This window comes from Taudactylus pleione, unplaced genomic scaffold (assembly GCF_031769625.1).
Source record: "Taudactylus pleione unplaced genomic scaffold, aTauple2 ptg000013l, whole genome shotgun sequence".
Taxonomy (NCBI): domain Eukaryota; kingdom Metazoa; phylum Chordata; class Amphibia; order Anura; family Myobatrachidae; genus Taudactylus; species Taudactylus pleione.
The window spans coordinates 4185634-4212781 of record NW_028284416.1 but is presented as its reverse complement, the minus strand read 5'-3'; the positions used below and the strand labels follow the sequence as shown (position 1 = coordinate 4212781).

The following is a 27148-nucleotide window of genomic DNA, read 5'->3' as shown; positions in this document are numbered from 1 at the left end:
TTCCATGCTACTTTTCATAGGAGTATTTTACGCCCAATTTGCTTTCATCTCAGCCTCCACCCCACAGGCCTCATTTAGCGTTGGATGTGATGTGGGTCGAAGTAGACAAAACACTTGTGCTTTTACAAATAATACCTACTTTTTTTTTTATTCCCGGATGGAGGCTGGGGGGGTCCAGTGAGGTTGGAGGTGAATCACATAATCTCTCGGGGGGGAGGGGCCATAATGACGCAATTCGCTGAGAAGGGTGAACTAATTTCTTGGGAGTCCGTGGAGACTACCAAAAAATTCAAGAATATACCGGTAAGTGTGATTTTTCGAGATAAAATGGTAAATTAAAGCTGCTGCCGGAGGAACGGTGGACATCGATATGGACTTAAAAATGATGGCTGGCATATCTATGAAATAAATACATAAAAACCCCATAGCCCCACCTTCCCCTGGCTGGCTATTACTAGTGCATGGGGACAACGAGTGTGGGGCTCCCCTGCTAAAGCCTTAACCAGCTACCGGGCTGGCTCTGGCTGGACCGGTCCCCCTTCAACCAGGAAACCTGCAGCAATAAATGGCTGAGCTGGCATCGCCTCCTAGAGCCAACCAGTCCCCTGTTGAATATATCCGGGCGCTCCCTGGACAGCGGTGGGAATGGGTGCCAGGGTACCAGTAATAGTATAAACTAGGAACCACTGGAGCGTCTAATATATACTGCGCTCACCCTAAGTTTTCACAGCTATTGTAGAACAACAGGCTCCAGCAATCCCCGGCAGCCAATGGCTGTATGTGCATGGGTATAACTACAAGTAGCAGCATGCCCTTGTCATCTCCACGATAGCTGAAATAGAAAATAATGATGCGCACCCAGGCTAAAATCATTTTTATTGAAATAAATAGAAATATCTTGTATTGCCGCCATTTAAAAATAAAATAATGCAGCGCAGCTGCCTGGCAATAATGGCTGGGAGTGGTAATAACAGTCCTATCGCTTCGCCAGCCAGTCTGGGTGCATCTGCGCACGTGTGACCCGGATGTGCCAGTTCAAAGGTGCGCAGTCTGAGTGGAAGCCAGGAGTTCAGCTTCCAGATCCACTTAAGCTAGGGCACACCCCTCCCATGTAAATCTCTCTACACATTTACATCTGCCCCCACAGTGCAACATGGTTTTACCAAGGTGCAAAATGCTCCTCCTGTTATTTGCTCCCGGTTCTGAATCAGACCTTGTATGCCTCATACACATCCGATGACCCATTTGCACCATATCCCCACAGCAATTAGCGCCATGGCGACTAATTTGCATTGGAATCATTAACTGGGAACGGTTCCCATGAGTAGCGATAGGATTGCAGTATGATAGTTTCCGACGCACAACTATGTATATCCCATTAACTCTAATCTGTCACTGAGGTCTGTAGTAGAAGGATTAGATACTGGACCTTATTTAGAGACGGTTGTTAGTTGCAAGCGGTCGCAGTGAATCTGGACGGCCGCTTGCATCCTGACGACCGCCTCCTTGACGATCGCTAAGCTGTGGGTTAACAGCCACAGCTCTAGCAACCGACATGGGTGATGGTCGCGATGGTCAAGACCATCGCGACCATCGGTGCTTGCGACGAGACCCTAAGGTTGGGTTTGGGCACTCGTAAACCCCAGGGAGCTTCCTGCTCTGATCGAGCAGGAAGCTCCCCACTGATATCAGCAATGATGTCAGTGGGGCCGCCCCCAAACGGCAAGCGTTCCGGCGGGAACACCTCCATTTGGGCAGGCACGCCCCCGGCCCACTTCCCAAACGGGGCGAGCTGTCACTCATCATCGACAGCACGCCCCGCCTGCTGCGAGACCCCTAGCGACGGAGCGCCCATCGCTAGCTGGATCTCGCGCATGTGCACGACGGAGCCGGCTCCATCGTGCGCATGCCCAGTCGGGCAACATCGAGTCGGTTGCGAGCGCTTAGCGCTTGGGACAGACTCTGAATGACCCCCACTACGCTTACAAAGGGCTCTGCAACCTGCGCAAAATGTGTCTTTTTCTCACACACATTTTACGTCAGCGTTTTTGTGGCAAAATCTGTCCAACTCTACCTCAGCCCAAACTATGGAAATGATAGCAACGGAAAAGGAGATTAGCTGTGGCTACCAATCACATCGTTGCTCTCATATCCGAAACTGCAGAAGAAAAATTACATCGACAGATTGGTCACGGTGGGCAAAGTCACGCTTTCATGAATGCCCCCCTCTGTTGTGGACAATAAGCAGACGGGTTGGACATAGACCTATTACCCCCTGGTGGTCTATTCTACAGCAGGACAAGTAGTAAGAAGAGCACGTTTGTATAATTACCCTTAGAATACTTTAAACGGCAGCCTGTGTAAATGTGTAAACAGCAGCCTATGTAAATGGCAGCCTGTGAAGATTATCGGGGGCTGTACGCCATCTCAGGATGGCGTACGGTAACACCACCAAGTTTCGGAACTTGATGAATGGCCCTGACATTTAATTCATATGTATAAATTAAGTGATGATGAATAGACCCCCATAAAGTGGAGAGATAAAGTACCAACCAATCAGCTCCTAACTGTCATTCTTCAAACACAAACTGTAAAATTACAGTTAAAATCTGAATGGTTGGTACCCGGGGTGAATTTATAATGGGTACAGGGTGTGCGGTGCACATGGGGCCCTGGGTCCAGGGGGGCCCGCACCTCACACCCTTACTTTTTTTTTTATACTTACCTGTCCGAAGTGCCATGGAGTAGCGCTACACAAAATGCCTGGAAAATGTCCGCTGCAGCCATTTTCCCGGTGATCTGCGCATGCGCAGACTCCAGGCACACTCTAGTGCCTGGGGCATGCTGCTGCTGTCAGTTCGCTGATGGCAGCTGGGGAGAAAGGAGGTGGCCCTGGTCGGGGAGTGAACACGAGCCCCCTCCTCTCTTAATACGAAATGTGGCCAAAACTCTGAAAATGGCGGTTTTCTGCGTTGTGGCCGCGTTTTCCCCATAGAACATCCCGCCCACAGCCTGTAAAGTGACAGTTAGAATCTGATTGGTCGGTACTTTATCTCTCTCCAAGCTTTGATAAATCTCCCCCTATATCGGTAACGGTAAGTAAAAGTGACGCGGTTCTGACAGGGTATGTGCCGTTTGAGGTAATCTTCCTTGTAATAACTGGACAAAGAAAAACAATTAATAAAAGAGGGTCCCAGTCACTCAGTACAAGACCCGATTCTTCAGGAGGTGCACGAAAAAACAACACTTCCCCCATCCTGGTTACTCTGGCTGCTGGACGCCAGAATTACTGCCAAAATATCGTGCCTGCTGCCAGTTGCAGAACTATAAGCACCAGCGTGCACGTGGATGTCTGTGCAAACTTAAGCTGCGTACACACTGTGGCGATGAATCCGCCAACAACACGGCGGCAGATCAGGTAAGCTATACATATTTACTGACCGGACGCTCGATGTGTGTTCCATAGACATCACAACTTGGCGGGCATTTGAATTTGCCCTCCCTGTTAAGCCGTCAGTCACTGGCGGACCCTTCAGCAAGTGCGCGGGCGGGCGGCAGGTCGCCCGAACACACCGCCAGATGCGCCGATATATCGGCCATCTGCTGTGCTGCAAAGCAGATGCAATATGTCTGCGAACAACGCCGCCGATGCGCTCGGCTATATCGCCCAGTGTGTGCCCAGCTTTAGGCTTTTAGTGCCACAAGATCTTGCACCACCAGTGTGTTTCCCCCGTGATGAAGGTTTTGATAGTGAGTAAGCCGTCAGCAGGTTTCCTCGCTAGGAGTTGGCTCACAACTAGTCCCAGAGACTGTGTGTACAGTGGGAGGGAAACACTGGAGGCGTGATAAGACTTACTACACATGTATATATCTATAGAGGAGCTCCAGGGCTAGTGACTAGACTTCCTGTACCAGCGTGCAAGCACTAGTGATAGAAGTATGAGTGCAAGTACTAGATGACAGAGAGTGAGCAGCACACAGCAGTGACAGTGCACCTACCTACAGTGACAGCAACCAGACCGTCCTGGGGAGGAGGTAAGAGGCATCAGTGCAGGAGGCGAGAGACATCCTGCTCACCTGTCATGCTAAAATATACCTACTGCAGCAAAGTGTAATATTATTATTAATGCTCAGTGATACTTTCAGGCTTAGCCTGTGCAGCACAGCATAGGGGCAAATGTGTTACATCTGACAATATGCATGGACATTGGGGAAGAGAGAGAGAGTGAGTGAGAGAGAGCGCAGTACAGTAGAGCGCACTCACCAGGCTTCCATAATTGTTTGCAGTATTAAGACAATTTATTAACAATAGCAGCAATTAAGACATGGATGACGTTTCGGTCTCTCTCTGGGGGCCATAAGGGGGTTTCGCTCTCTGGGGGTTTTAAGGACATTTTCCTTAATTACCGTTATTTTAGTATTCATGAAGACACTTATATAGATCGCTGATATCTCCTGGTTAAGTCCACCTGCATTCATTTCCACACTCCCCGTACATTAGTACAGTATTATGGGGATGTAGGAATTAGGCTATTTATCAAATTCCGAAAATTATGTATTTTCGGAATTAGATGGTGTTACTATACGCCACTCTCAGGTGGCGTATAGCGGGTTACATTTACCTGCTGTCAGCTGGGCAGGTCCTCCTCCAGCTCCCTGGTCCCTCCTCCGGTTCCGGTGGCTGCTCTAACACTGTGTTCTCCCGGCAGAACACAGTAAAGTTTTGAACTAAAAAAAATTGCCGCAGCTGTAAGTAGTGCAGCGCATGCGCTGGTTTTACGGATGTAACTGTGCATGCGCAGCGCTGATTACAGCTGCGGTAAGTTAGCGTAGAGAGGGAAAAGTATCTATTTCCTGAAAAGCTGTCATCGCAAATATAGATAGTTATGGAGAGGAGGAATGATGAATTCCTCCTGTGCCTGCCTGGGTTTCCTCCGGGTGCTCCGGTTTCCTCCCACACTCCAAAAATATACTGGTAGGTTAATTGGCTCCAAGCATAAATTAACCCTGCGTATGAGCATGTGATAGGGAATATAGAGTGTAAGCTCCACGGGGACAGGGACTGATGTGAATGGCCAAATATTCTCTGTACAGCGCTGCGGAATATGTGTGCGCTATATAAATAACTGGTAATAAGAAGAAGAAGGTTGTTTAGCTATGAGGGATCCTTTTTCGGATCCCTCGGCACTGCGTGCTTCCAGCATTGCGCATGCATAAATTAAGTTCTCGCATGCACCCTAACACTGCCATGTAAAGTTCTGCCGCTAGTAATTAGCGGTGGAATCGGCAGTGTTAGGGATCGCGAGGACAGCTGGTTTTCAGAGCCGCTGCCCCAAACAGGAGCAATACTGATTTACTCCAGTAATATGGTATCCAACGCCGCAACTCGCAGCAAGTCGTATTCTATATTATCGGGGCACTTTAGGGACATATTGATGAATATGCCCCATTATTTGTTTGTCAGAATTCCTATCTGGGCTATTGGCAATAACATTGCACACATACTTTATAATTGGTCAGTAAAATATACAAATCTATAGAAAACCTTATTTCTCTGTATTAACATGAATGGGAGCTGCCAGGTTGCAAGTTTGGTTAAGTTCTAATAAGTTGTAAAGCCGGGTACACGCTATACGAGGTGGGTGCCCAAACCAATCAGCTCCTAACTGTAATATATCTATCACAGTCTTTGAAATGACAGAAGCTGATTGGTTGCATTGGGCCAGCCTACGCTCCCGAAATGGTCGGGGGGCTGCCCACTTCCTGAGCAAAAGTGGGCAGTTCGGAGGGGAACTGATGACGCAATTCGCACTGATTCGCGTCATCGTAGCCCCGCCTCCTGCTGTACAGTGCCTGTAATTTCGGCTATGTACAGCGGGGGGCAGGGGCTACGATGAAGCGATTGAGCCACCATGCCCCCCACACTGCCCACCTGTTGCTATGCCACGTCCCCCTGCTGTGAGGTGGGTGCAGAAAGTAGGAAAGTCTGCCTTGGGCAACTCCTCCACTTTATCTCTCTCCAAGACTCGACACACCTCCCCCTAACGCACACCATTTGTGCTGAACTACAACAACCAGTCAGCAATGAGCTCTTATCTGGCTACTGCAAGTCCTATAATGAAAGCAAGCATCTAGATGTCAGTGCATTAGATATCTACAAATGATTGTATATAAAGAGCTTAGTAATGTAACTTCCCCCATGAGTCTCTTGTAAATTGGTATAGGGCCTGACTTAAGGTGCGTACACACGGGACGATCTGTTCTGCGAACGATATCACTAAACGATCTCCCTTAAAATTCCTGGTGTGCTGGATGAACTATATTGTTCATCCACACACCAACGATATTACCAACGATCGTGGATCACTATAGGGAATATAACGATATCGCCCAGATTGGACTGTTTGCATGGCCGATGGACGATATCGTTATTGTCCAGCGGGAGTGCGCATCGTTGGTCGCATAAACATGGAACGATATATCGTTGAACGATATCGTTATTGTCCAGCGGGAGTGCGCATTGTTGGTTGCATAAACAGGGAACGATATATCGTTGAACTATATCGTTATCGTTCATATCATAACGATATATCGCTCCGTGTTTATGCACAGTTAAGGTGAGTACACACTGGGCGATAAAGTGGACGACTGAATGATAACGATATCGTTATCGTTTAGTCGTCCACTTTATCATCCATTTTTAACCCTAAAAAGATAAACAATAACGACGACGCGCGTTCCCGCGGGTCGTTCGTCATTATCGTTCATCGGGCTGACATGCAGGCCAACCTGACGATCTCGTCAGGTTGCTGCATGTCAGGGAATGGGGGAGAGATCCCGTCGTTAATGATATCGTTCAGCGGCTGTGCTCGATGTCATGAACGACATTAAGCACAGCCTGCCGGGGACACACTACACGATATCGCTCAGGGAGCATATCGTGTAGTGTGTACCCACCATTAGGCTTGGGGGATGCCGATTCAACCCATGTGGTCCAAACCTTCAGAAGGCGCTTACTCGCATGTTTAGGAAGCAAGAAACGCCATTATGCAGCCAACCAAACAGATCCCGCTCACCTCGCTCATCTAGAGAATTCTAGAATGTATAAAGGTCCGGTACTGGTAACACCCAGACACAAGGCGCATGTTAGGAAATAAATGAGTGTACCTTGTGTATAATGCATCTATAGATAGTACAGAGATCTGTGATTCACTGATCTGTAAAATGTTTAGGGTTTTGCTATAGGAAAGGAAACACTGCCTCCATTTACATATCCGGCGCTGACTCACGTTATAGCAGTGCGAGTCCGACGTCGCTTCTGTGTTTCTGAACCTTCCACAACACACCTGCTACAAATATATTTACACACTGTACACGCATGACCGATGGTGCGTGAGGTCTGTCTGCTTATCCAGAATGTATACCACAGTATGTTTTAGGGTTAGGCTGAGCTGATTAAATCCATCATGTTAATAGTCCTTAACCCTTTGGCTCTCAGGGGGCAATGTAACAAGACCCTGCGGTGTCAGTCATTATCAATTCCAGTGGAATTCCCAGAATTAAATATAATTTCATATTGCATCAATCAGCCCTATTTATTAAAACTCTCTGTCCACGACCTCCGCTTCGTTATGAACCCAGTGAACAAGGACTAGTAATGTGATAGCTGACACTATCGCTTTACTGTGACTGGATGTGGCCATCAGCGCACGTATGTGTTAGCTTCGGCTGCTGGAGCGGGATCCAAATAGAGCAGCCTTTAGGCCGCAATGGCGGGGGTCATTCTCATGATGGCGTTAGCGGTGTCAGGTGCCTGCTCTGAAAAGCTAAACGTTTGCAGTCCCTACAGAAAGCTATGGGGACTGCTTTTGCGAGCGGAATAGAGGACCCTGGCGGCGGTACCCTCATAAGACATTGCTGTGATACTAGAATAATACAGCAAACTCCCGGAAACTGAAGCTTTTGGAGGATTTACCACCAAAGTGGTTTAATAAATAGGCCCCAAACCTTGGCGAGTTTCTCAGACAGCCTAACACTGGCGGCAAAAGTTTAAAGCAACATTCACGGCTAACGTCTGCATAGTAGCTTAACCCAGAGAGGATCTATCAAAGATTATCTGGTCCCCATTGCTGGGTATAAGTGACAGCGTCTCAGGATGGCGCCACCTAGTGGTGGAAAGCTTAGCTAGATTGCCAGATTCCACCCCCACCCCCTAGAAGTTTACGGATATGGCAGTAAGCGTCAGTAAATGTATTAAGGCCAGAGAAGTCTTTGATCTCTCCTCCATTAACCCTTTGACAAATAGTACAAAGTCCTTAAGTGACCTAATCGTTAAGTAATGAAAAGCCCTATCTCCAATATAGGGCTTAACGGATGGTTCGCCAAGCACTCTTCAAGGGACAGGCCTTCCTTCCACTCTTGGGAGTAGAGATGCTGAAATAACTTGAGCTGGTTCTAAAAGACGACCAGGTCGCGGTCCGCCACCTTGTTCACGATCCAGTTGGAGAGTTCATTCTGGTTTGACGGCGACCTCAGGCGACGAGCCTCAAGTTTACGTTAACGGTTCAAACTTTTTAAACTACAGTTCAGGAAACTATTACGTGTTTTTGGATTTTAAAACCAGGGTGAGGAACCTGTTTGGAAAAACTATTTTGACATTATTTTGGAGCCTCTGCACTGGGGAGAAGCAGCAATCTCTGCAGTTTCATGACGTAAAAAAGTGATACTTTTAAGGATTCTGGGCCAGATTCAGACCCGCTTGCAAGCGCTGAGCGCTCGCAAGCGGGTCGATGTTGCCCAAATGCGCATGCGCACGACGGAGGCACCTCTGTTGTGCGCATGCGTGAGACCTGAATAACGACGGGGTAGCCGTCGTTATGCGTCTCGCACCAAAGGGGGCGTGCTGTCGATGCTGAGTGACAGCACACCCCCTTTGGTGGGCGTGCCGGGGGCGTGGCTGCCCAGACGGAGGCGTTCCCATGGGAACGCCTACCGTCTGGGTCCGGCCCCACTGACATCACTAGTGATGTCAGTGGGAGTGATTTTGGCTCTGATAGAGCCGAAAGCACTCCAGGGCTTGCGGCAGCGAGACCCTACCGCAAGGGTCTCGTCGCAAGCCCGATGGTCACGATGGTCTTGACCATCGCGACCATCATCATGGACGCTCGCATAAGCTGTGGGTGGTAACCCACAGCTATGCGAGCGTCCACGAGGCTGCTTCGCAAAAAAAAAAAAAATGCCCTGATTCAGAGCGGGCGCTCGTTCAGAGCGTCCGGCTCTGAATCAGGCCCTCTTTCCCAAGATACTGTTCAGTTCAGCCCTGGACTTTTGTGCTTCCTGTGCGTATATGTTTAATATTGTTTGCATTCATAAAAATCTACAGGACATTAATATATTTTAGACGGAAATATAGGCCCTGATTCAGAGCCGGACGCTCTGACAGAGCGCTCGCTCTGAATCAGGGCCGGGCTTTTGTTTTTTTAGAACGGCCTCCTGGCCGCTCGCATACCTGTGGTTGACCACCCACAGCTATTGCGAGCGACCATCGGGCTTGCGACGAGACTCTTGTGGTAGGGTCTCGTGGCCGCTAGCCCCAGAGAGATTTCGGTTCTAACAGAGCCGGAATCTCTCCACTGACATCACTCGTGTCAGTGGGGCCGCCCCCAAATGGTAGGCGTTCTCATAGGAACGCCTCCGTTTGGGCAGCCACCCCCCCCACCAAAGGGGGCGAGCTGTCACTCAACATTGACAGCTCGCCCCCTTTGGTGCGAGACCCGGAGCAACGGAGTGCCCGTCGCTAGCCGGGTCTCGCGTATGCGCACGACGGAGCCGGCTCCGTCGTGCGCATGCGCTGTGGGCCACCATCGACCCGGTTGCGAGCACTCAGCGCTTGCAACCGGGTCTGAATCAGGCCCATAGTCCTAATGCCCGAAGCGTGGCAGTAGTCCTACAATATATTGATTTTTCCTTACAGTTACGCTTGAGCATGTGAATAAAATAACATCCCTCATAGCCCTTACTGCATTACTGGAGGTGCGGTATGATACATACAATGATACTGCGGTCAGGCGGGCGGATCTCTGATTCCTGCTGACAGTTTTGCAGTCGCTGAACCTCAGCTGTATAAAAACCACAAAATGCAGTTTTCAATCTTTATGCTTTCGAGTTCCTCCCACACTCGTTTTAGCTATCGCTTCCGTAGTGGCCAAAGCTCTTAAGATCTAAGGGGGAGATTTGTCAAAGCTTGGAGAAAAAGTACCAACCAATCTGCTCCTGCCTGTCATTTTTCAAACACAGCCTGTAAAGTGTCCGAATCTCTTTGGCTAGTACTTTATGTTGCTGGAGAGGAATGCGCTCCTGCGCTGTCTCCTCCAGTGTACGCTGACTCCCCGGCGGGATGATGTCACGGCTGGGCTTGTGAGAAGTGCTCCAACGCAGTTCGTGCCACTGTGTAGCGTGCAGGAGTACCGCACGGACGCTGCCACAGCCATTACTGCGATACCGCTGTTAACCCTGTACATACTGCTATTACCGCTAACACCGCTGTTAACCCTGTGTATACCGCTGTTACCAAATAAAACCGCCACCCTGGTTAAGGACCTCTGTGTGGACTAAACTCCATGTCACATCCCGCTGACACCCAAACCAAACCGGTTCAGCAAATAGGTTATACCAATATACCTCTCTCTACTTTCTCTCTCTCTCTCCAATGGATATAACATGGGTCACAGCTGTAATACAACCGTTAATAATCTTCAGGTTACATTAGGTAACAGATACATGTTCAAATATATTGTAACATCTCCTGATCTATCCATTGCTTGCAAACAGCGCAGATTCATACCTCCCAACATGACCCTCTCCACGAGGGACACAGGACCTCATTCAGAGTCGGACCTTTGCGGCTGCACGGTCGTACGCCACCGATGTTCGCTTAACTGCGAATGCGTAAAGTTCGCAAACTAGCGGCTACGATCAGAAATTTCTCTCTCCTTGAACACCGCCAGGTCAGTAGTTTAAGTGACAGAATGAGGCATTTGTGGGTGGTAACAGGGGAAGGTGCTTGTGAACGGGGGAGTGGAGATCCGAACGCAGGCGTGCCTCATTATGCGAACGGCGTTTTATGGGAGTGCATACGGATTATGGGAGTGCATAATTAACAAAGTAGTGTCATGGCACACGTGACATGGGAGGTTTTACACTGACATGATCGTAGAGCTTAAGAGAGGGTATGGTCAATCTTAAGCTCTACGACCAGTTCCGATGGTTTCCGATGCTCGCGATTAATCCTTATATGGCCGGAGATGACGTGTAATGCGTACGAGATGGGGGCGTTTTTTTAGCGAACCGACCGCATCCTCCCCTTGGTCAGCCAGCTAACGATCTGACCTTAGGGACGCAACATGCGTGTGCATCATTTGCATATCCGGCCCCTTTTCCTGTACGACCGTGCAGCCGCAACGACCGACTCTGAATGAGGTCCACAATGCTCTGGTCCTTGACTTCCCTGGTAATGTATGATTGGTGGAGGCTCCAGAGGTGGGGCTGCAGTACAGTCCAAAATTCAAATAGGGGAGTCACACCAACTGCCAGTGAGTCCCAGCCAGTGATGTTGGGCAGTGTGTGAGATGACAGTTGGTGTGACTCCCCTATTTGAATTTTGAACTGTGCTGCAGCCCCAGCTCTTACCAGGGAAGTCCAGGACCAGAGCATTGTGTCCCTCCTGGAGAGGGTCATGTTGGGAGGTATGCAGATTATATGGATAAACGGGCGAAAAGGGTAATTGTCCTTGGCCGGCCACTTTCCAGCTAATGGAGGCAGGAGAGGTAAGACCCTAAAATGGCCCCTGGTGTCTTTGGGGCCTATTTACTAAGCCTTGGATGGAGATAAAGTGCCAACTGTCATTTTTCAAACACAGCCTGTAACATTGCAGTTAGGAGCTGATCGGTTGGGACTTGATCTCCGTTCATTTATTCTCCATTCAAGGCTTAGTACATAGACCTTTGTCTGCCTCCCAAACACGTAATGGCACAATGAGCTTCACCCCCCCCCCCCCCCCCCAACCACTTCACTGGAGAAGGCGGGACGGATGTCTGTTCTCCCAGGACAGGGGAGATGTACAGAAATTCCGGGACAGTCAGCAAATGCGCACTAGGGGATTCCCGGCTGCGCCCTGTGCACTTGGCACTAAGCAGGTTTGGGTTAAATGTTCAATATCCTTTATTTATAAAGTCCTGACACTGATGGGATCATGGAAGAATTATAGTACACACAATGACATGACGGTCTTATGGCACCTACTGTACGATCCGGTCATCCAACAACCAGACTATACGGCAGGGTTACGCAGATCGGCCTTAAGTGGTCATAGTTTTTGTTCCTGCCCGCAATTATGTACAGTCATGGGCGTAACTACCCTAGGTGCACGGGGTGCAGCTGCTATGGGGCCCAGACATTAGAGGGGCTCATCTTCCTTGTCAAAGTTACATGTGTTATATCATTTTTCAGCATTGGTTGGTACATAGGGGTCCTTACAGGTTGAGTCTCCCATATCCAGATATTCCTAAAATATGGAATATTTTCAGCGTGACTGAGATAGTGAAACCTTTGCTTTCTGGTGGTTCAATGTACAGAAACTTTGTTTAAAGCACAAGATTATTAAAATACAGTATAAAATAACCTTCAGGCTGTGTGTATAAGGGATATATGAAACATAAATTAATTTAATTTATGTGTACACACTTTTTTTGATGCACAAAATTATTAAAAATATTGTATAAAATGACCTGCAGGCTGTGTGTGTATAAGGTGTATATAACACATAAATGCATTCTGTGATTAGATTTGGGTCCCATTCCTAAGACATTTCATTACAATATGCAAATATTCCAAAATACGGAATATCCCGATATCCAAAATACCCCTGGTCCCAAGCACTTTGGATACGAGAGACTCAACCTGTACAAACGTTTGCTATTAGGCCTTCATATACCTAGTTACTCCTCTGTATACAATATTGTATTATGACAGATATAAGATGACATGGCCTATATAAAATATATACAGTATTATTTATATAGTTACTCCTTGGTGACTTCTAATATCCTTATAGTTTAAGCCGGGCACACACTGGAGCGATGTCGGGCCGATATACCATGTCGCCTACATTGCTCAGTGTGTACGCATGATTGCGCACTCCCGCGGTCGCAGGTGACAGTTGCCAGGTTTGATGGGCTGCACATGAAACCTAGCGATATCGCCAGCAGCCAGTGCATTGTTAACGAATGACGTAACGTTGATCGCTCCGTCGTCATCCAGTGTGGACGCACAATGACTGTTCACGGGCAATCGTTGCGATGTCGGCATGAATGCCCGTCGCTCCAGTGTGTACCCAGCCTTACATTGCTGATTGCATTATCCGATCTATCGCGTTGCAGCCACAATACATGACCAGTCTGTCTCCCTGAACATCACCCATCACCTTGATTGATATATACTGACACAGACATCAATTGTACAACCTTCCTCCCTGACATGCAACTTATTCAGAGAGGCTGCTGCACAACACACACACACACTCACACACACACACACACACACACACACAGTCTTCCGCCTCTTGTGGTCACTGACTCCTCTCCGTCAGGGGATGAAAGAAGGAACCTGCTGGCTCATTATTACAGGCTCTGCCTCGGCCAGCTCCAGGCAGGGTATCCGCGCAGAAGCTCAGCCAGCATCCTCTTCCAGGCATCTTCTTCCAGACAAGGTCAGACTGCTCCTGAGCAAATGAAAGTAGTGCTTAGAATAACCCAGCTAGAAATGACTGCGGGTCGCAGGTTGTCATTTTATTTTTAAACATCAGCATTTGCAAACTCCAGTCGTTTAGAATACGACCCCCTTCCCCTCTTTCTGCCGGAGATGAGAGGTTTTTGCAGATACAGGGATAGGCCTACATCACAAATAATCCCACAGCTCACTACAGCATCCTAACACCCAGCCGGGGACTATAGAAGCATCACGGTAACGCTGGCAGAAGTCACGTTACATACATGATGTCCTCAGAGGCTGCTGCAATGACTCAGATGCGAGTTACAGTTCTTCCTGTCACCGTCCTAGTTCCTAAGATACAAATGTACTGTAATGTGATTTACCAGCAAGAAGCTGCCGTTTCCTCACGCGTCAATGTTCACTCTTATTAACCCCCCGTTCATGTGCTGCAGGAGTGTTTAACCCATTCACGACCAGACCCGACGTTCACATTTACGCCGGGCGGTCTATCGTTTACGGGGCCTGCTCACTGTTATGCGGTGATAAGAAAATATATTTGTCGCCGCTTATCACAGCAACCGAGAATCAGCCGTCGCCGCAAATTTGACTGACAAAATATCGCAAGGGCAGCTAATAAGGCCGGCACTCCTGGCAGACAACGGAGTACTTTTGCCCCTTTCGCTGGCCTGCACGCAACTGCGCATGCACGTCCCAGCTTTGTCATATCACACGTGTGCACCCGGGAAAAAAAAAAACAACGATAAAAATTTTACTAAACATCCAAATTTTATTTAAAAAATAATAATAAAAAAAAATATATATATATATTTCAATAAATAAATAATTCTTAAAATAAAACGTCAATATTCCCGCTGTCGTCATCCGGAGAGGGCAATGGCGAAAATTAGCTGGGATTTGCCGGAGTCTGCTGCCAGCGGTAGCGCGTCGGTAGGAAGAAGCCCTTTCTTGGAGGTAGGGCATTTTAGTACTGAAGAAATGTAGCCTATAGTCGGCAAAGGATAATGATGGCGTTAGTGACGAGAACCTTGATAAATTTAGCACTGAAGATGCCCCCACACGGGAGCTGCTTTTGCGATTACAAAATAAGAGATCACAGCAGATATCTGTCTTCTGTAGATACATTTATTGGACACTTAATATTTGTGGGAGGTAAATTGGGCGCAATTTGCTCCAAGGAAGTGTGCGCGGAAAAATATCTGTATACTCACCCGTATGCAGAGGTGCCCACCCCCCACGTAGCAGCGTTCATGCCCCCATACACATAATGTGTACAACGAATGGACCTAGCCAAGCCTCCTCTGGCAGCCACACCCCCAGCACTCAGGCACGCCCAAAGTCTCGGCAGCTCTGTGTACACTAAAAATCAGCATCAGCCTCACTAACTGCAGACAACTAATAGCACAAATCAGCATCAGCCTCTCTAACTGCAGACAACTAATAGCACAAATCAACTAATAGCACAAATCAACTAATAGCACAAATCAGCATCAGCCCCCCTAACTGCAGCCAACTAATAGCCCAAATCAGCATCAGCCTCTCTAACTGCAGACACTTAATAGCACAAATCAGCATCAGCCTCTCTAACTGCAGCCAACTAATAGCACAAATCAGCATCAGCCTCTCTAACTGCAGACAACTAATAGCACAAATCAACTAATAGCACAAATCAGCATCAACCCCTCTAACTGCAGCCAACTAATAGCCCAAATCAGCATCAGCCTCTCTAACTGCAGACACTTAATAGCACAAATCAGCATCAGCCTCTCTAACTGCAGCCAACTAATAGCACAAATCAGCATCAGCCTCTCTAACTGCAGCCAACTAATAGCCCAAATCAGCATCAGCCTCTCTAACTGCAGACACTTAATAGCACAAATCAGCATCAGCCTCTCTAACTGCAGCCAACTAATAGCCCAAATCAGCATCAGCCCCTCTAACTACAGACAACCAATAGCTCAAATCAGCATCAGCCTCTCTAACTGCAGCCAACTAATAGCACAAATCAGAATCAGCCTCTCTAACTGCAGACAACTAATAGCACAAATCAGAATCAGCCTCTCTAACTACAGACAACTAATAGCACAAATCAGCATCAGCCTCTCTAACTACAGACAACTAATAGCACAAATCAGCATCAGCCTCTCTAACTGCAGACAACTAATAGCACAAATCAGCATCAGCCCCTCTAACTGCAGACAACTAAAAGCACAAATCAGCATCAGCCCCTCTAACTGCAGACAACTAATAGCATAAATCGGCATCAGCCCCTCTAACTGCAGACAACTAAAAGCACAAATCGGCATCAGCCTCTCTAACTGCAGACAACTAATAGCACAAATCAGCATCAGCCTCTCTAACTACAGACAACTAAAAGCACAAATCAGCATCAGCCCCTCTAACTGCAGACAACTAATAGCACAAATCAACTAATAGCACAAATCAACTAATAGCACAAATCAGCATCAGCCTCTCTAACTGCAGACAACTAATAGCACAAATCAGCATCAGCCTCTCTAACTGCAGACAACTAATAGCACAAAGCAGCATCAGCCTCTCTAACTGCAGACAACTAATAGCACAAAGCAGCATCAGCCTCTCTAACTGCAGACAACTAATAGCACAAATCAGCATCAGCCTCTCTAACTACAGACAACTAATAGCACAAATCAGCATCAGCCTCTCTAACTGCAGACAACTAATAGCACAAATCAGCATCAGCCCCTCTAACTGCAGACAACTAATAGCACAAATCAACTAATAGCACAAATCAACTAATAGCACAAATCAGCATCAACCTGTCTAACTGCAGACAAGTAATAGCACAAATCAACTAATAGCACAAATCAGCATCAGCCCCTCTAACTACAGACAACTAATAGCACAAATCAGCATCAGCCTGTCTAACTGCAGACAACTAATAGCACAAATCAGCATCAGCCTCTCTAACTGCAGACAACTAATAGCACAAATCAGCATCAGCCTCTCTAACTACAGACAACTAATAGCACAAATCAGCATCAACCTGTCTAACTGCAGACAAGTAATAGCACAAATCAACTAATAGCACAAATCAGCATCAGCCCCTCTAACTACAGACAACAGATAGCATAAATCAGCATCAGCCTCTCTAACTGCAGACAACTAATAGCACAAATCAGCATCAGCCCCTCTAACTGCAGACAACTAAAAGCACAAATCAGCATCAGCCCCTCTAACTGCAGACAACTAATAGCACAAATCAACTAATAGCACAAATCAACTAATAGCACAAATCAGCATCAACCTGTCTAACTGCAGACAAGTAATAGCACAAATCAACTAATAGCACAAATCAGCATCAGCCCCTCTAACTACAGACAACTAATAGCACAAATCAGCATCAGCCTGTCTAACTGCAGACAACTAATAGCACAAATCAGCATCAGCCTGTCTAACTGCAGACAACTAATAGCACAAATCAGCATCAGCCTCTCTAACTGCAGACAACTAATAGCACAAATCAGCATCAGCCTCTCTAACTGCAGACAACTAATAGCACAAAGCAGCATCAGCCTCTCTAACTGCAGACAACTAATAGCACAAAGCAGCATCAGCCTCTCTAACTGCAGACAACTAATAGCACAAATCAGCATCAGCCTCTCTAACTACAGACAACTAATAGCACAAATCAGCATCAGCCTCTCTAACTGCAGACAACTAATAGCACAAATCAGCATCAACCTGTCTAACTGCAGACAACTAATAGCACAAATCAACTAATAGCACAAATCAGCATCAGCCCCTCTAACTGCAGACAACTATTAGCACAAATCAATTAATAGCACAAATCAGCATCAGCCCCTCTAACTGCAGACAACTAATAACACAAATCAGCATCAGCCCCTCAAACTGCAGACAACTAATAGCACAAATCAACTAATAGCACAAATCAGCATCAGCCTCTCTAACTGCAGACAACCAAAAGCACAAATCAGCATCAGCCCCTCTAACTGCAGACAACTAATAGCACAAAGCACAAATATCAGCATCAGCCCCTCTAACTACAGACAACTAATAGCACAAATCAGCATCAGCCTCTCTAACTACAGACAACTAATAGCACAAATCAGCATCAGCCCCTCTAACTGCAGACAACTAATAGCACAAATCAGCATCAGCCCCTCAAACTGCAGACAACTAATAGCACAAATCAACTAATAGCACAAATCAGCATCAGCCTCTCTAACTGCAGACAACCAAAAGCACAAATCAGCATCAGCCCCTCTAACTGCAGACAACTAATAGCACAAAGCACAAATATCAGCATCAGCCCCTCTAACTACAGACAACTAATAGCACAAATCAGCATCAGCCCCTCAAACTGCAGACAACTAATAGCACAAATCAACTAATAGCACAAATCAGCATCAGCCCCTCTAACTACAGACAACTAATAGCACAAATCAGCATCAGCCCCTCTAACTACAGACAACTAATAGCATAAATCAGCATCAGCCCCTCTAACTACAGACAACTAATAGCACAAATCAGCATCAGCCTCTCTAACTGCAGCCAACTAATAGCACAAATCAGCATCAGCCTCTCTAACTGCAGACAACTAATAGCACAAATCAGCATCAGCCTCTCTAACTAGACAACTAATAGCACAAATCAGCATCAGCCCCTCTAACTGTAGACAACTAATAGCACAAATCAGCATCAGCCCCTCAAACTGCAGACAACTAATAGCACAAATCAGCATCAGCCCCACAAACTGCAGACAACTAATAGCACAAATCAGCATCAGCCTCTCTAACTGCAGACAACTAATAGCACAAATCAGCATCAGCCTCTCTAACTGCAGCCAACTAATAGCACAAATCAGCATCAGCCCCTCTAACTGCAGACAACTAATAGCACAAATCAGCATCAGCCTCTCTAACTACAGACAACTAATAGCACAAATCAGCATCAGCCTCTCTAACTGCAGACAGATAATAGCACAAATCAGCATCAGCCTCTCTAACTGCAGACAACTAATAGCACAAATCAGCATCAGCACCTCTAACTGCAGACAACTAATAGCACAAATCAGCATCAGCCTCTCTAACTACAGACAGCTAATAGCACAAATCAGCATCAGCACCTCTAACTACAGACAACTAATAGCACAAATCAGCATCAGCACCTCTAACTGCAGACAACTAATAGCACAAATCAGCATCAGCCTCTCTAACTACAGACAGCTAATAGCACAAATCAGCATCAGCCTCTCTAACTACAGACAGCTAATAGCACAAATCAACTAATAGCACAAATCAGCATCATCCTCTCTAACTGCAGACAACTAATAGCACAAATCAGCATCATCCTCTCTAACTGCAGACAACTAATAGCACAAATCAGCATCAGCCCCTCTAACTACAGACAGCTAATAGCACAAATCAGCATCAGCCTCTCTAACCGCAGACACCTAATAGCACAAATCAGCATCAGCCTCTCTAACTGCAGACAACTAATAGCACAAATCAGCATCAGCCTCTCTAACTACAGACAGCTAATAGCACAAATCAACTAATAGCACAAATCAGCATCATCCTCTCTAACTGCAGACAACTAATAGCACAAATCAGCATCAGCCCCTCTAACTACAGACAGCTAATAGCACAAATCAGCATCAGCCTCTCTAACTGCAGACAACTAATAGCACAAATCAGCATCAGCCTCTCTAACTGCAGACAACTAATAGCACAAATCAGCATCAGCCTCTCTAACTGCAGCCAACTAATAGCACAAATCAGCATCAGCCCCTCTAACTGCAGACAACTAATAGCACAAATCAGCATCAGCCTCTCTAACTGCAGACAGATAATAGCACAAATCAGCATCAGCCTCTCTAACTGCAGACAACTAATAGCACAAATCAGCATCAGCACCTCTAACTGCAGACAACTAATAGCACAAATCAGCATCAGCACCTCTAACTGCAGACAACTAATAGCACAAATCAGCATCAGCACCTCTAACTACAGACAACTAATAGCACAAATCAGCATCAGCACCTCTAACTGCAGACAACTAATAGCACAAATCAGCATCAGCCTCTCTAACTACAGACAGCTAATAGCACAAATCAGCATCAGCCTCTCTAACTACAGACAGCTAATAGCACAAATCAGCATCAGCCCCTCTAACTACAGACAGCTAATAGCACAAATCAGCATCAGCCTCTCTAACTGCAGACACCTAATAGCACAAATCAGCATCAGCCTCTCTAACTACAGACACCTAATAGCACAAATCAGCATCATCCTCTCTAACTGCAGACAACTAATAGCACAAATCAGCATCATCCTCTCTAACTACAGACAACTAATAGCACAAATCAACTAATAGCACAAATCAGCATCAGCCTCTCTAACTGCAGACAACTAATAGCACAAATCAGCATCAGCCTCTCTAACTGCAGACAACTAATAGCACAAATCAGCATCAGCCCCTCTAACTGCAGACACCTAATAGCACAAATCAGCATCAGCCTCTCTAACTGCAGACAACTAATAGCACAAATCAGCATCAGCCCCTCTAACTACAGACAACTAATAGCACAAATCAGCATCACCCTCTCTAACTGCAGACACCTAATAGCACAAATCAGCATCATCCTCTCTAACTGCAGACAACTAATTGCACAAATCAACTAATAGCACAAATCAGCATCAGCCCCTCAAACTGCAGACAACTAATAGCACAAATCAACTAATAGCACAAATCAGCATCAGCCTCTCTAACTGCAGACAACCAAAAGCACAAATCAGCATCAGCCCCTCTAACTGCAGACAACTAATAGCACAAAGCACAAATATCAGCATCAGCCCCTCTAACTACAGACAACTAATAGCACAAATCAGCATCAGCCCCTCAAACTGCAGACAACTAATAGTACAAATCAACTAATAGCACAAATCAGCATCAGCCCCTCTAACTACAGACAACTAATAGCACAAATCAGCATCAGCCTCTCTAACTGCAGACAACTAATAGCACAAATCAGCATCAGCCTCTCTAACTGCAGACAACTAATAGCACAAATCAGCATCAGCCTCTCTAACTACAGACAACTAATAGCATAAATCAGCATCAGCCCCTCTAACTGCAGACAACTAATAGCACAAAGCACAAATATCAGCATCAGCCCCTCTAACTACAGACAACTAATAGCACAAATCAGCATCAGCCCCTCAAACTGCAGACAACTAATAGCACAAATCAACTAATAGCACAAATCAGCATCAGCCCCTCTAACTACAGACAACTAATAGCACAAATCAGCATCAGCCTCTCTAACTGCAGACAACTAATAGCACAAATCAGCTTCAGCCTCTCTAACTGCAGACAACTAATAGCACAAATCAGCATCAGCCTCTCTAACTACAGACAACTAATAGCATAAATCAGCATCAGCCCCTCTAACTACAGACAACTAATAGCACAAATCAGCATCAGCCTCTCTAACTGCAGACAACTAATAGCACAAATCAGCATCAGCCTCTCTAACTGCAGACAACTAATAGCACAAATCAGCATCAGCCCCTCTAACTACAGACAACTAATAGCATAAATCAGCATCAGCCCCTCTAACTACAGACAACTAATAGCACAAATCAGCATCAGCCTCTCTAACTGCAGCCAACTAATAGCAAAAATCAGCATCAGCCTCTCTAACTGCAGACAACTAATAGCACAAATCAGCATCAGCCTCTCTAACTAGACAACTAATAGCACAAATCAGCATCAGCCCCTCTAACTGTAGACAACTAATAGCACAAATCAGCATCAGCCCCTCAAACTGCAGACAACTAATAGCACAAATCAGCATCAGCCCCACAAACTGCAGACAACTAATAGCACAAATCAGCATCAGCCTCTCTAACTGCAGACAACTAATAGCACAAATCAGCATCAGCCTCTCTAACTGCAGCCAACTAATAGCACAAATCAGCATCAGCCCCTCTAACTGCAGACAACTAATAGCACAAATCAGCATCAGCCTCTCTAACTACAGACAACTAATAGCACAAATCAGCATCAGCCTCTCTAACTGCAGACAGATAATAGCACAAATCAGCATCAGCCTCTCTAACTGCAGACAACTAATAGCACAAATCAACTAATAGCACAAATCAGCATCAGCCCCTCTAACTGCAGACAACTAATAGCACAAATCAGCATCAGCACCTCTAACTACAGACAACTAATAGCACAAATCAGCATCAGCACCTCTAACTGCAGACAACTAATAGCACAAATCAGCATCAGCCTCTCTAACTACAGACAGCTAATAGCACAAATCAGCATCAGCCTCTCTAACTACAGACAGCTAATAGCACAAATCAACTAATAGCACAAATCAGCATCATCCTCTCTAACTGCAGACAACTAATAGCACAAATCAGCATCATCCTCTCTAACTGCAGACAACTAATAGCACAAATCAGCATCAGCCCCTCTAACTACAGACAGCTAATAGCACAAATCAGCATCAGCCTCTCTAACTGCAGACACCTAATAGCACAAATCAGCATCAGCCTCTCTAACTGCAGGCAACTAATAGCACAAATCAGCATCAGCCTCTCTAACTACAGACAACTAATAGCACAAATCAGCATCAGCCTCTCTAACTACAGACACCTAATAGCACAAATCAGCATCATCCTCTCTAACTGCAGACAACTAATAGCACAAATCAGCATCATCCTCTCTAACTGCAGACAACTATTAGCACAAATCAATTAATAGCACAAATCAGCATCAGCCCCTCTAACTGCAGACAACTAATAACACAAATCAGCATCAGCCCCTCAAACTGCAGACAACTAATAGCACAAATCAACTAATAGCACAAATCAGCATCAGCCTCTCTAACTGCAGACAACCAAAAGCACAAATCAGCATCAGCCCCTCTAACTGCAGACAACTAATAGCACAAAGCACAAATATCAGCATCAGCCCCTCTAACTACAGACAACTAATAGCACAAATCAGCATCAGCCTCTCTAACTACAGACAACTAATAGCACAAATCAGCATCAGCCCCTCTAACTGCAGACAACTAATAGCACAAATCAGCATCAGCCCCTCAAACTGCAGACAACTAATAGCACAAATCAACTAATAGCACAAATCAGCATCAGCCTCTCTAACTGCAGACAACCAAAAGCACAAATCAGCATCAGCCCCTCTAACTGCAGACAACTAATAGCACAAAGCACAAATATCAGCATCAGCCCCTCTAACTACAGACAACTAATAGCACAAATCAGCATCAGCCCCTCAAACTGCAGACAACTAATAGCACAAATCAACTAATAGCACAAATCAGCATCAGCCCCTCTAACTACAGACAACTAATAGCACAAATCAGCATCAGCCCCTCTAACTACAGACAACTAATAGCATAAATCAGCATCAGCCCCTCTAACTACAGACAACTAATAGCACAAATCAGCATCAGCCTCTCTAACTGCAGCCAACTAATAGCACAAATCAGCATCAGCCTCTCTAACTGCAGACAACTAATAGCACAAATCAGCATCAGCCTCTCTAACTAGACAACTAATAGCACAAATCAGCATCAGCCCCTCTAACTGTAGACAACTAATAGCACAAATCAGCATCAGCCCCTCAAACTGCAGACAACTAATAGCACAAATCAGCATCAGCCCCACAAACTGCAGACAACTAATAGCACAAATCAGCATCAGCCTCTCTAACTGCAGACAACTAATAGCACAAATCAGCATCAGCCTCTCTAACTGCAGCCAACTAATAGCACAAATCAGCATCAGCCCCTCTAACTGCAGACAACTAATAGCACAAATCAGCATCAGCCTCTCTAACTACAGACAACTAATAGCACAAATCAGCATCAGCCTCTCTAACTGCAGACAGATAATAGCACAAATCAGCATCAGCCTCTCTAACTGCAGACAACTAATAGCACAAATCAGCATCAGCACCTCTAACTGCAGACAACTAATAGCACAAATCAGCATCAGCCTCTCTAACTACAGACAACTAATAGCACAAATCAGCATCAGCACCTCTAACTGCAGACAGCTAATAGCACAAATCAGCATCAGCCTCTCTAACTGCAGACAACTAATAGCACAAATCAGCATCAGCACCTCTAACTACAGACAACTAATAGCACAAATCAGCATCAGCACCTCTAACTGCAGACAACTAATAGCACAAATCAGCATCAGCCTCTCTAACTACAGACAGCTAATAGCACAAATCAGCATCAGCCTCTCTAACTACAGACAGCTAATAGCACAAATCAACTAATAGCACAAATCAGCATCATCCTCTCTAACTGCAGACAACTAATAGCACAAATCAGCATCATCCTCTCTAACTGCAGACAACTAATAGCACAAATCAGCATCAGCCCCTCTAACTACAGACAGCTAATAGCACAAATCAGCATCAGCCTCTCTAACCGCAGACACCTAATAGCACAAATCAGCATCAGCCTCTCTAACTGCAGACAACTAATAGCACAAATCAGCATCAGCCTCTCTAACTACAGACAGCTAATAGCACAAATCAACTAATAGCACAAATCAGCATCATCCTCTCTAACTGCAGACAACTAATAGCACAAATCAGCATCAGCCCCTCTAACTACAGACAGCTAATAGCACAAATCAGCATAAAGCCTCTCTAACTGCAGACAACTAATAGCACAAATCAGCATCAGCCTCTCTAACTGCAGACAACTAATAGCACAAATCAGCATCAGCCTCTCTAACTGCAGCCAACTAATAGCACAAATCAGCATCAGCCCCTCTAACTGCAGACAACTAATAGCACAAATCAGCATCAGCCTCTCTAACTGCAGACAGATAATAGCACAAATCAGCATCAGCCTCTCTAACTGCAGACAACTAATAGCACAAATCAGCATCAGCACCTCTAACTGCAGACAACTAATAGCACAAATCAGCATCAGCACCTCTAACTGCAGACAACTAATAGCACAAATCAGCATCAGCACCTCTAACTACAGACAACTAATAGCACAAATCAGCATCAGCACCTCTAACTGCAGACAACTAATAGCACAAATCAGCATCAGCCTCTCTAACTACAGACAGCTAATAGCACAAATCAGCATCAGCCTCTCTAACTACAGACAGCTAATAGCACAAATCAGCATCAGCCCCTCTAACTACAGACAGCTAATAGCACAAATCAGCATCAGCCTCTCTAACTGCAGACACCTAATAGCACAAATCAGCATCAGCCTCTCTAACTACAGACACCTAATAGCACAAATCAGCATCATCCTCTCTAACTGCAGACAACTAATAGCACAAATCAGCATCATCCTCTCTAACTACAGACAACTAATAGCACAAATCAACTAATAGCACAAATCAGCATCAGCCTCTCTAACTGCAGACAACTAATAGCACAAATCAGCATCAGCCTCTCTAACTGCAGACAACTAATAGCACAAATCAGCATCAGCCCCTCTAACTGCAGACACCTAATAGCACAAATCAGCATCAGCCTCTCTAACTGCAGACAACTAATAGCACAAATCAGCATCAGCCCCTCTAACTACAGACAACTAATAGCACAAATCAGCATCACCCTCTCTAACTGCAGACACCTAATAGCACAAATCAGCATCATCCTCTCTAACTGCAGACAACTAATTGCACAAATCAACTAATAGCACAAATCAGCATCAGCCCCTCAAACTGCAGACAACTAATAGCACAAATCAACTAATAGCACAAATCAGCATCAGCCTCTCTAACTGCAGACAACCAAAAGCACAAATCAGCATCAGCCCCTCTAACTGCAGACAACTAATAGCACAAAGCACAAATATCAGCATCAGCCCCTCTAACTACAGACAACTAATAGCACAAATCAGCATCAGCCCCTCAAACTGCAGACAACTAATAGCACAAATCAACTAATAGCACAAATCAGCATCAGCCCCTCTAACTACAGACAACTAATAGCACAAATCAGCATCAGCCTCTCTAACTGCAGACAACTAATAGCACAAATCAGCATCAGCCTCTCTAACTGCAGACAACTAATAGCACAAATCAGCATCAGCCTCTCTAACTACAGACAACTAATAGCATAAATCAGCATCAGCCCCTCTAACTGCAGACAACTAATAGCACAAAGCACAAATATCAGCATCAGCCCCTCTAACTACAGACAACTAATAGCACAAATCAGCATCAGCCCCTCAAACTGCAGACAACTAATAGCACAAATCAACTAATAGCACAAATCAGCATCAGCCCCTCTAACTACAGACAACTAATAGCACAAATCAGCATCAGCCTCTCTAACTGCAGACAACTAATAGCACAAATCAGCATCAGCCTCTCTAACTGCAGACAACTAATAGCACAAATCAGCATCAGCCTCTCTAACTACAGACAACTAATAGCATAAATCAGCATCAGCCCCTCTAACTACAGACAACTAATAGCACAAATCAGCATCAGCCTCTCTAACTGCAGACAACTAATAGCACAAATCAGCATCAGCCTCTCTAACTGCAGACAACTAATAGCACAAATCAGCATCAGCCCCTCTAACTACAGACAACTAATAGCATAAATCAGCATCAGCCCCTCTAACTACAGACAACTAATAGCACAAATCAGCATCAGCCTCTCTAACTGCAGCCAACTAATAGCAAAAATCAGCATCAGCCTCTCTAACTGCAGACAACTAATAGCACAAAGCACAAATATCAGCATCAGCCCCTCTAACTAGACAACTAATAGCACAAATCAGCATCAGCCCCTCTAACTGTAGACAACTAATAGCACAAATCAGCATCAGCCCCTCAAACTGCAGACAACTAATAGCACAAATCAGCATCAGCCCCACAAACTGCAGACAACTAATAGCACAAATCAGCATCAGCCTCTCTAACTGCAGACAACTAATAGCACAAATCAGCATCAGCCTCTCTAACTGCAGCCAACTAATAGCACAAATCAGCATCAGCCCCTCTAACTGCAGACAACTAATAGCACAAATCAGCATCAGCCTCTCTAACTACAGACAACTAATAGCACAAATCAGCATCAGCCTCTCTAACTGCAGACAGATAATAGCACAAATCAGCATCAGCCTCTCTAACTGCAGACAACTAATAGCACAAATCAGCATCAGCACCTCTAACTGCAGACAACTAATAGCACAAATCAGCATCAGCCTCTCTAACTACAGACAGCTAATAGCACAAATCAACTAATAGCACAAATCAGCATCAGCCCCTCTAACTGCAGACAACTAATAGCACAAATCAGCATCAGCACCTCTAACT

General features: G+C 45.7%; 1 protein-coding gene across 3 annotated transcripts in view; it reads left to right on the top strand.

The window, feature by feature from the left end:
• Positions 1-3923: 3923 nt before the first annotated feature.
• The window catches only part of LOC148542343 (uncharacterized), a 92373-nt gene continuing 69148 nt past the window's right edge, over positions 3924-27148 (top strand). For 2 of the 3 annotated variants that reach the window (XM_088470380.1, XM_088470367.1), the window contains exon 1: positions 13652-13765. The gene's annotated coding sequence lies outside the window, so the exon portion shown is untranslated. Of the gene's footprint in view, positions 4036-13651; positions 13766-27148 lie in introns of those variants that run through there. The other variant, XM_088470376.1, reaches the window with a different exon arrangement.